The following is an 11,303-nucleotide window of genomic DNA, read 5'->3' as shown; positions in this document are numbered from 1 at the left end:
GGCAGCAGGGAGATAGGCTTCTCCAGGGTGAGAGGCTGTTCTTTCTCACTACTGGTGAAAACAAACAAAGCTGAATGCCTGTTTAGGGGAAGGAATGTCACCCTAGGATCAACAAAAGGACAACATCTCCCTCCTCCCCGCCCCAGCCAGGGGGCAGGGAAAGATATCCCCCTTTGTTTTGTGTTTGCAAATTGGCTTCTTTCCATTTGATGGAGGAGCCCTCCTTGGACCTGCCCTGAGGCCTACCTTGAAAATATAGAGAGGGAAGACAAACACTGTCCAGAGTGGGGCTGATTTATCCTTCCCCCCAGACCGGGAAGTGCTAAATCTGGTGTGTCACAAGTGGTATTATGGTATTTTCTGTCTTTCATTATTTGTTCCTTTCCTTATGGTTCCTAACATGGTTAGTTTTTTTTTATTACCACTGTATGTTGAGGATATGTTTTCACTGAACTATCCACCCTGACTCAAAGATCTATCTTGAGTGGCAACAGCTAATTTAGACTCCATCATTTTGTGGCTATAGTTGGGATTATGTTTTCCAATGTAATTTCTTTGCATTTATCAACATGGACTTGCATGTCCCATTTTGTTGCCCAGTCACCCAGTTTTGTGAGATCCCTTTGTAACTGTCAGATTTTACTATCTTGAGTAATTTTGCATAGTCTGCAAACTTTGCCACCTTATTGTTTACCCCTTTTTCCAGATCATTTCTGAATATGTTGAACATCACTGATGCCAGTACAGATCTTTGGGCCACCCCACTATTGACCCATGAGAGGACCTTCCCTCTTATCCCATGTCTTCCTACATTGCTTAAGAGCCTTTGGTGAGGGACTTTCAGAAAACCTTGGACAAGGTCCAAGTACACTATGTCCACTGGATCACCCGTGTCAGCACATTTTGTTGACACCCTCAAAGAATTCTAATAGATTGGTGAGGCATGATTTCCCTTTGCAAAAGCTGTGTTGACTCTTCCCCAATATATCATGTTCATGTATATTTGATAATTCAGTTCTTTACTATGGTTTCAACCAATTTGCATCGTACTGAAATTAGGTTTACTGGCCTGTAATTGCCAGGATCATCTCTGGAGCCTTTTTAAAAAAATTAGTATTACATTAGCTATCTACCAGTCACCTAGTACAGAGGCTGATTTAAATGACAGTATGACAGTTACATACTACAGTTGGTAGTTCTGCAATTTCTTATTACTGTCATGCTTTGGCATGATTGGCAGCATCTCTACTGAGAGGAGAAAAAATAATAGAAAAGGAGGGGTTATGCAGGTCAGAATGGAAGTACATAAGCAGTAAGTAATTGTATTCCAAAGAGAGACTCCCAAGATCTTATTAGAAACAGCAATGTACTTATTTAAGTGCATAGCTAGTTGCCACTTTTGTTCTTTCAACAGGTTAGTAATTACAGTTGCAGTAATTAGCCTTGATGGAGAGTATACAAGACAATAAATGGCTACTCTGAGCATTAGTGGAGAATATGCGGTGCCAAACTTATTATTTTCAGTCACAGCTAATTATCTGTATTCTAATACGTGACTCTTTCTTGAATTATGAGTGGGAAACTGCAGAATAGAGGTTGGGGGTTCCCCCCCCCCCATTTGTCTCCTCAACCATGGAGAGAAATGGAAAAACAATGAAAAGCTTGTTAGATAATGAGAAGATTCATCTGTAAAGCTAGTTCTGAAGGAAATTTTCTCTCATCCCTAGCTATATAAATGTCAAATACTTATTGTGAAATTAATTGTTGTATTACATATGCTACTAGCAAAGAATTCTGACTTAAACATGAGAGAAACCTCTTCATATTTAGCAACAAGTTGTAGGGCTGGCCTGACCATGTGTTCAGGCCCAGTGAAGAACTCGGGAGAGGCTGCTTTCCTTTCAGCTGTGCTGCTAGGAGGGGGATGTACTGATGTTCTTGACCAAGACCCCTCCCCCCAAAAGCCCTGGCCCCCAGAACAGTCACCTGCCCTGAACAGTTGCACAGGGAATGTCTGAGCAACACCATTAGGATCACAGTCTCTGGCTAGCTTATCTAGAGTGATAAGGTCATTGGGGAGATAGATTTTGATTAACAGGGCTTGTCCACATCAATAATGCAACCATGCCAGCAAATCTGGTTACAACACAGTTGTCCACTCACCCAGTCACAGCATGGTTCCAATTTGTAGTGGTGACTAGACTGGTCATGTCCAGGGCTTTAGTCTAGTTATGAGACACCATAAGGTCTAGTCTATGCTGCACATTACAATCATGTTCTAACCAGGTTCTGTGATGTAGTGGAATGTGTAGTATAAATGGACTCTTAACTCTCAGTCTTTATGGCTCACACTGGCCAGCACACTTAGCATGATTGACAGGAGCAGTCAACAATTATGGCTATTTTTGGTGAACATAAACATTTGTGTACTAAGAAAGCACAGAAAAAACAGCTTCTGTGTTTTCCAGTTTCCTGTACACAATTTTTTCGGTTTCTTTACATGTTCCCAGGATTGTTGTGCTGCACAGAAGCAATTTTCTATGGATGAGATTCAGCAATGCTCTTCCCCATGTTTAGAAGTGAACTTTGCTCAAAAGTCCCACAATACGCACTGTAATTCTTTTATACAACAGAACCTTACCAGTGAAATGTGTTTTTATTCATGGTATCTAATATGGGCATAATTGCAGAACAGAGGTAGCTTTCTGACACAAGGGAGATCTGAATTACTAATTCAGATAAAATTACTGTAAATACTGTATAAGTAGAAGGAGAGCTTGCTTTTCTGTGGTTTTACCAGTAAAACCACATCAAAATAGCATTGTCCCTTCATCTGAGGTCTGTTCCACTACAAAGCTGTTAAGTCAGATAAACCATTTGGAAATTCCATCACTGAGAGCTGATACCAATTCTTCTAGTAGTATATTGCACCTCACAAAGACTCAGATTATGGAATGTGTAGTGTTACAGCTCAAAGCCAGGCTTTCCTGTTTGTGGCGTGGGTAGTTTTTTTTACATATTTCAAGGTATACACGTTGCTACCAAAGTTTTGATTACTTTTCCTCATTAAAAGTGAGGATATGTGTGCTGTTTGTTTAAATCTACAGCACCATGTGAATCATCTGTTTCAAATTGAGCCTGATACTTTAAGCCCTGCATGTGAAACTCCCATTGCCTTGTTCCATAGATGAAAGGCTTGTATTAGCATTCATTCTGTATTATTTATATTAGCTACAATCATTTCAGGAGCTGTCTCTTAACTTTGCAGTGGTATTGCTCCTACAGCATTATCTGATCAGTTCTAACACACTATGGGTATGTCTACACTAGAGTTGGTGCTGTGATTCCCAGCCCGAGCAGACATACCAGTGCTAACTCTGAATAAAAGAGCACGCTAAAAATAGAGTAGCCGTGTTGACTAGCTGCCCTAGTATATGCCTAAGGTTCAGATGGGATCATACTTGGGGCAGCCAACCTGTCCTGCAACCTCGACTTCTTTTCTATTTCCAGTGTACAAGCTTGATCAACAGCCATACACTTCAAGAGGGTGGGAATTAATTACAAAGTATCAGATTGAAGTTATTAGGTATGTTTTAATAATAGTAAATTTAGTATACTTAACCAGGTCACTATTCATTGGAGTAGTCACTTTAGTAGTTGCTTACAGACAGCCCCCCAACCTGAAGCAAATACTCATCAGCAACCACACACCACACAACAGAACCACTAACCCAGGAACCTATCCTTGCAACAAAGCCCGTTGCCAACTCTGTCCACATATCTATTCAGGGGACACCATCATACCATCACCTGCGCATCTACCAATGTGATATATGCCATCATGTGCCAGCAATGCCCCTCTGCCATGTACATTGGTCAAACTGTACAGTCTCTACGTAAAAGAATAAGTGGACACAAATCAGATGTCAAGAATTATAACATTCAAAAACCAGTCGGAGAACACTTCAATCTCTCTGGTCACATGATTACAGACCTGAGAGTGGCTATCCTTCAACAAAAAAGCTTCAAAAACAGACTCCAACAAGTTTCAGAGTAGCAGCCGTGTTAGTCTGTATTCGCAAAAAGAAAAGGAGTACTTGTGGCACCTTAGAGACTAACAAATTTATTAGAGCATAAGCTTTCGTGAGCTACAGCTCATGAAAGCTTATGCTCTAATAAATTTGTTAGTCTCTAAGGTGCCACAAATACTCCTTTTCTTTTAGACTCCAACAAGAGACTGCTGAATTGGAATTAATTTGCAAACTGGATACAATTAACTTAGGCTTGAATAGAGACTGGGAGTGGATGGGTCATTACATAATGTAAAACTATTTCCCCATGTTATTTCTCCCCCCACCCCACCCCCCACTTTTCCTCAGACGTTCTTGTTAACTGCTGGTAATGGCCCACCTTGATTATCACCACAAAAGGTTTTCCTCCTTCCCCACCTCCTTCCTGCTGGTAATAGCTCACCTTAAGTGATCACTCTCCTTACAATGTGTATGATAAAACCCATTGTTTCATGTTCTCTGTGTGTGTATATAAATCTCCCCACTGTATTTGCCACCGAATGCATCTGATGAAGTGAGCTGTAGCTCATGAAAGCTTATGCTCAAATAAATTTGTTAGTCTCTAAGGTGCCACAAGTACTCCTTTTCTTTTTTGCAAATACAGACTAACATGGCTGCTACTCTGAAACCTGTCATTAGATAAGGGTTACTCCTACAAGTAAGGGTTGCAGGATTGAGACTTGTAGGAATTACTGTACCAGCAATAATTCTACAATGCTTACTAGGAAAGCAATAACATACTAAGTTAAAACAATTCAGTCAACTATGTCTTAAATTGCCTTTTGGCAGGCATATAAGAAGTAAATCCAAGACAGAGGCAAAAAATAAAACTCTTAACTTTCACAAGACAAACATATTCACCACATGAATGATAAAAAGACTGATTACATGAAAGTGATCTATTTCGTACTAGATTCTTTTGCCTGAGAATCAAAAAACTGCTAAGTATCTAGCAATGTGGGAATCATAACTTACAATATTGGTCGATTAGATCAATCTGAAAGTAAAACAGGAACATCCATTAACAATCTAAAATAACTCATAACTGTAATCTTGTGTAGACATCTCAGTAAGCCATAACTCTCAAAAGCCAAACTAACCTATTTTAGGGTTGCAGACATCTCAACAAAATAACTTTTGATGTTGTTGAGGGTGGGGGTGGGGGTGAGAGAGACAGAGTGTAATGTGCTGTCTTGGGATTTATCTCTGTGGCAATTGATGGATTTTGTTATGTACATTTCTCTATCATAAGAATCAGAGTGTTCAACCTTGTTTATATTTGTTGGGTGTTTGGCTGCGTGACAAGGTTGCTATCAACAGAAGGCATAAAGCATGAGGTAATGGCTAAGACTTAAATGAGTGCACTCAGTCAGACCTGCTCTCTGCTTGGACTGATCCACAACTATCAGGGCATAGTCAAATGAAGTGTGTTTTCTCTTGCATGTTCACAAACTGGCAAATTTAGCGGAAGATTATCTTTGATATTTCCCTCACCTCTGAAACCAAAGCTACCGACATTGTGTCAATGGCTGACTTGGCCTGCTGAGCATTTTCAGTTCAAAGTATTGAATCAGTGAATTAAACAATAGATGCTGCTCCTTACACCAGGGCTCTACATTATACCTTTTTGTGAGTTAAAGTCAGGGCTCCTACCTGATGGATTTTGGGAGAAAGGCACCAGGCTTTTATATGCCATCCTTGCATATCTCTTTCCTACCTCCCCCTTAACTAAGGCATTGTCTATGCTAGGACATTGCACCATTTTAACAGTACCTTAGTGTGGATGCACCTATACTGGTATAAAAGTGTTTCTATGGGTATAACTTATTCCCATACAGGAAGGGGAATAAGTTCTACTGGTATAAGGCATCTTTATAACAGTATAACTGCATCTACACTGGGGGTTGTACTGGTATACCTATTTTTTTTTTAAAAAATCACACCCCTAACCAAAATAGTTGTGCTGGTACAAAATCTGTGTGTAGACCAGGCCTAAGTCGATGATGATGATGATAAAGAATTTGAGCTTTTTTTTTTTTATTTTGAAATTTTTGGGTCACATCAAGATGTTATCATTTGGTGACTTCTCCTTTTTCTATTGCTAATCTCTTGAGGGAACATCTATTATGTTTGCTGGCTTCTGAGAATACTCAAAGCAGGTATTTTTTGGGGGCTCAATTCAGCAGTGTGCTGAGTGCTCCTGGAATAAAACTGCAGAGGGCCAAAACACTAGTGCTCTCAGTATTTGCTTAGCACCAATGCACAGAAAGCTTCATCATGCTGTGGAGAAATAAATACATGTATGTATGTATCTATGAACAAACATCTGAATTTATACTAGGCCATGGGAAGGAGGTGGGAAATGGGCATGATGGGAGGTGAAGGGAGATCAAAGTCAGGGCATGGGATTTAAAGAACATCTTAATGCTAGTGCTGTAGGTAAGTAGCTGTATTTTGGAATTTCAGAGGCTCCTATTGCTAGCCAGGTGTAGTAACTCACTCAAGAACTGCATGTAGGAGAAAGTGAGAGGTGGGGCCACCATGAGAGTTAGCCACTGGCCTGGAAATATGTCCCTGGGATGTAAGAGGGACACATTTCACTCTGGCTGCACAATGTCTCATGAAGTATGCTTAATGCAGTATTTTTGCCATCCCGCTAGCCAACTGTACCCTATCTGCTCATCTACTACACCTTTATTGCAGGGGTCCCCAAACTTTCTTGGTCATGCCCCCCTTACCTGGTCTGTGCCCTGCCAGGAGTGGGGGCAACAGTCCAGGGCCAGAGCTGCGGCTGGGACCACGCCCAGGAGTAGAGCCACAGCTGGGCCTGGGGACAGGGCTCGGGTGAGTGGCACTCCCTCCCCACCCCATGTGGGGCCTGACTGCCTTCCCCCCCGCCGTATTCTCCCAAATGTTCTTCCATGCCCCCCCAATAGGGAGTGCACCCCACAGTTTGGAAAGTCTGCCTTCTTGGATCATGAGTCACAAACCCTCATTCTAAGAAGCCCTAATGGTGGTTCATTCCTGCTCTTTCACTGTCCTCATCCTCACCCTTACAGACTGAGCACTTCTGCAAGGTTTCATTAAGTTATTACTCCTGAAGCCAGAAGATCATGAACTGGCCAAGTAGCCAAACAACAAAATCTGCTGTTTTTATAGCCTGAATTGTACTCCTGAAAGCACATTAAAAAACTGTAGTAGATTGTAAAACATCCTTACTTTGCATACCAGATGCTGAAATAAGACATCCATTTACAAGGAAGGGAGGTGGGTTTTTAATAGGTTTATGCTAATACTAATAATTGTTATTGCAGTTATTCAAAAAAATCATACTTATCACAGATCATCCAAAATTAGCATGTCTCATATGAACAAAAAAATCTAAAATTAATATATTTTAAAAAATATAAAATGAGAAAAATTGTAGAAGTATTAAGAGCTCCCGGTAACTGAGTAAAGTAAAAGGACTGACTTCTGCATCTCTGGATGTGTTGGAGACTTTCCACAGATATTTCCTATGGAAAGAATGTATTAATTCAAACCATAAGAGTTGTCCAGGGAAGATTAGTTCCACATGGATGCTGCTGCTGTTTTAACTCCTCCAAATCTTCTAAACTGTTAATTGTTAATAAACTGTATTCATGGGTGCAGGAAACATTTGCATTTATATATATAACTTATTGCTAAGTTAGCTGGAGAAGTTAATAAGTTTGATAATTTTAATGTTGAATCAGAAAATAAAACAGAGTTGCATAGTCAAAATGTGGCATTTAGAAGGGGGGAAACTCCCACAGTGAACCAAATTCTGTTCTTGGTTGGAGTTGCAGTGGGAGTACACCAACATAACTCACAGCAGAATTTGGCTAGATTAATTTATTTACATTGGCCTTCTTGTGGATTACTATTTTTTATTTAAGAAAAGTTGAAACCTACATGATTTAGTAACATAGAAACCATCCAGGACTATGTGTCATAGAACATTCATAAAGAACATATGACCTGAATCTGTGAGGAGCTGAGTGCCCTCAACTCGCATGGAAAGACATAGGATTTGTGAATACACTGCACCTCTCAGGAAGTATTTAGCAGCATAGAGAACACGAACCAGTGCTCTCATTTAATTACCTTAACCAGCACGGGAAAGTTTCAGCTTGCCTATAGTAGAAAAGTTGTACTAGTTAAAATTCTGCACTGGGGGGGAAAAGAAAGTGACACTAGGAATAATCCCCTCTAACTGTTCAGAAGTTCAGATCCCCTTAGATGTTTACCAATGGGTATGTCTACATGCAATTAAACGCCTGTGACTGGCCTGTGTCACTGACTTGGGCTCCAACTGTGGGGCTGTAGAATTGGTGTAGACATTTGGGCTTGGGCTGAAGCCTGGGCTCTGAGACCCTGTGAGATGGAAGGGTCCCAGAACCTGGGCTCAGCCTAACCCCAAACATCTACCAGCACAGTTTTATACTCCCTCAGCCTGAGCCTGCAAGCCCGAGTCTGCTGATGCTGGCCTTTCACAGTGTGATTTTCATATTTACACCCCCGGGAAGTGCAGAGGTGCACCACAATTCTAGACCAAAACTTTGGAGACTCCAAAAATATTTCAAGTTGGAATTTTGGGTAACACTTTTTTTTTCTTCATTGAACTGGCTTCCTATCCCTACAAAAATACAGTGCTGTGATTGATGAGGTAAGGACTGGATGGTTCAAAGGAAAGGGAATGAGACAAAGGGCCAAATCACAGTTGCCCTAATGACATTGGATGGAATTCACCCCTGGAGACAGAGCCAGTTTTAGATCTTTGCTTCACTTAAGTTCCACGTAAGCCCTCAGACTGAAGTGCTATAAAGGCTTTGTGCTGGCCCTCTGTAGTGAGTTGAATGTGTATCCAGATCCCCAGTATGGTACCCTTTGAAATCAATGGGAATTTCTAAGTGGGGAGAACTCCCATTGACTTCTATGAGAGCAGCAGGATAGACCACCAGTGAGTCTGCAAGAGTACCCCTTTGAAGCCAATGGGAATTTTCAGAAGAGCAAGGCAAGACGGATTTGGTCTACAGTGCCTTTCTGTTGCTAATTCTGAAGCAGGAGTGACAAAGGCCTTACTCTAATAGCTTTTCAGTACCTTAGGTTGGCCGAGTTGGTGATCTCAGTCTAGTTCCCAGTGTACAATTGTCCACATCATAAAACATCCCTCTCCTTACAACTGGCACCCTTGTTGTCAGCCTGAGCATAGAGGCCCAGGGCTGACTGGGCTGTAGACTCTTGGTTACCCATTTCAGGATTAGAGCACACTGAGAGAGCATTATGGGGAAGCTTGCCCCCTGCCATTGCTCTTTGGTCTACGAAGTATACGGAAATAGAACATGGCTCTGCAGAGCTCTCACTCCAGCATCTTGGCTCTTGTTGCACGAAGCACCAGTAGAACATCAGCCCCAGTTGGGTATATTTAAAAACCCAAACTAATTGTTGCTATTTGCTAACAATTTGGAAAAAGTTTTATTTTTCCTGAAAATATTAAAGCAAATGGGAATGGTACACATGCCAAAATATTAATGTGAGCTCTACTATTATGAAACCGTTTTGGACAGTTCAGGACATCTGGAGTTAATATGGGGGAGGGAAATGAAAAATTTCTTGAATGTATTTAAAGTCTGAAATAGAATGGCTGTCTGTATATATGCAGAAACCCTGAATGAAATACACAAATGAATATGGCAGAAAGCTTAAAAGGAAATCAGCTTGCTAGGAGCAGAACTATTTTTAGTTTTTTAATGAGGAAAGCAGCTGTATTTGAGAAAGCAAGTCACTCGTTACTTGTACAATAAACTGGAACTCTTTCTGGTTCCTGATGTTCATGGTTGTCAGAGGGAAAACCTCATGTGGAGGCTTTTTGGCCTAGTTCCCTCAAAGTATTTAGGTGCCTAACTCCCATTGATTTACATGGGAGTTAGGTGCCTAAATACCCTGGAATATCTCAGGCTAGGGAGCCCTAAATGGCAATCACCTACGTTTTACAGCACAATTGGGAGTTATTTGGGGACCGGAGCCAGAGACTTCAACCAAAGTCAACGGTAGCCGAAGGTGTTCAGCACCTTTTGGAGTAGGCTCTTATTTAAAAGCCTACCAAAGTTCTCTCATGCATACAATAAACATAACGTTCCTATGCCTTTCTAGTTCTGTGCCTGGTGATTTGTCATAAGAGAATTATTTCCTTCATTTCCTAAAAGCTTTGGAGGCTTGGAGCAATCTATGTTGTTCTTTATATAACATAAGCGCTTTCTGTCTTTGGGAATTGCTTGCATTATTGTTGTAGCCATGTTGGGTCCCAGGATATGGGAAAAACAGGGTCGTGGGGTAATTTCTTTTTATGGGTCTCAGTTTTGTTGGTGAAAGGTACAAGCTTTTGAGCTATACAGGGCTCTTCTTCCAGTGTGGGGAAGGAAGCAGAGTGTCTCAGCTAAATACAAGTTGGGACAGATTGTTAAGCAGAAAGGGTAATGCATGTTGGAGGCGGTCACTTGAAATGAAGCAGGCAATCGGGGGGGCGGGATGTAGATAATTATACATAAAGAGTTTGAAGTGGGCAATAAGGATAGCAGGCAGTATGATATATTACAAATTGTTGTAATGAGCCATAAAACCAGTGTCCCTGTTAAATCCATGGGGGTTTTTTGCTGTCTAAAAGAGTTAGGAATTTAAATTCTCAAGCTTGCCGTTTGAAGGTGTTGTACAGGTTTCCTTTGAGTATTGAAAGAGCAGATATGGGAGTGATAGCTTTGTGAAAAGCATTCTCTAATGGGTGCTTTTTGTCTTTTGAACTCTCACAGAAAAATGATAAATCAAGAGCATAGTGATTGTTTGGTTTCACCCAAATAGTAGTTGGGACATTTGGTGCACCGGATGAAGCATGCCACATGTTATGATAAACATCTGTAGGACTCATGGATCTTCAAAGGTATGTTTGAAGGGGTATTGATCATCACAGCAATGGAGATATGTCTGCAGATTTTGCATAATGTTGTGCTGGCAGGGTCTGGTCTGGGGAAGCTTTGCTTCTGATGAGCTTGGAGAAGTTGTGGGGAGTTGTTTGAAGACCACAGGAGTGCGTTTGGGAAAGATTTCTTTTCAGGATGTGGTCATCATCAAATAGGGATTGTAACTCTTTGATGATGATCCATATGGGTTCCAGTGTGGGGTGGTAGGCGACAACTAAGAGTGTGCAGTCAGATTTTT

This window comes from Dermochelys coriacea, chromosome 2 (genome assembly GCF_009764565.3).
Source record: "Dermochelys coriacea isolate rDerCor1 chromosome 2, rDerCor1.pri.v4, whole genome shotgun sequence".
In the NCBI taxonomy this organism is placed as follows: Eukaryota; Metazoa; Chordata; order Testudines; family Dermochelyidae; genus Dermochelys; species Dermochelys coriacea.
The sequence above is the reverse complement of the archived record's forward strand: the minus strand, read 5'-3'. Positions refer to the sequence as shown.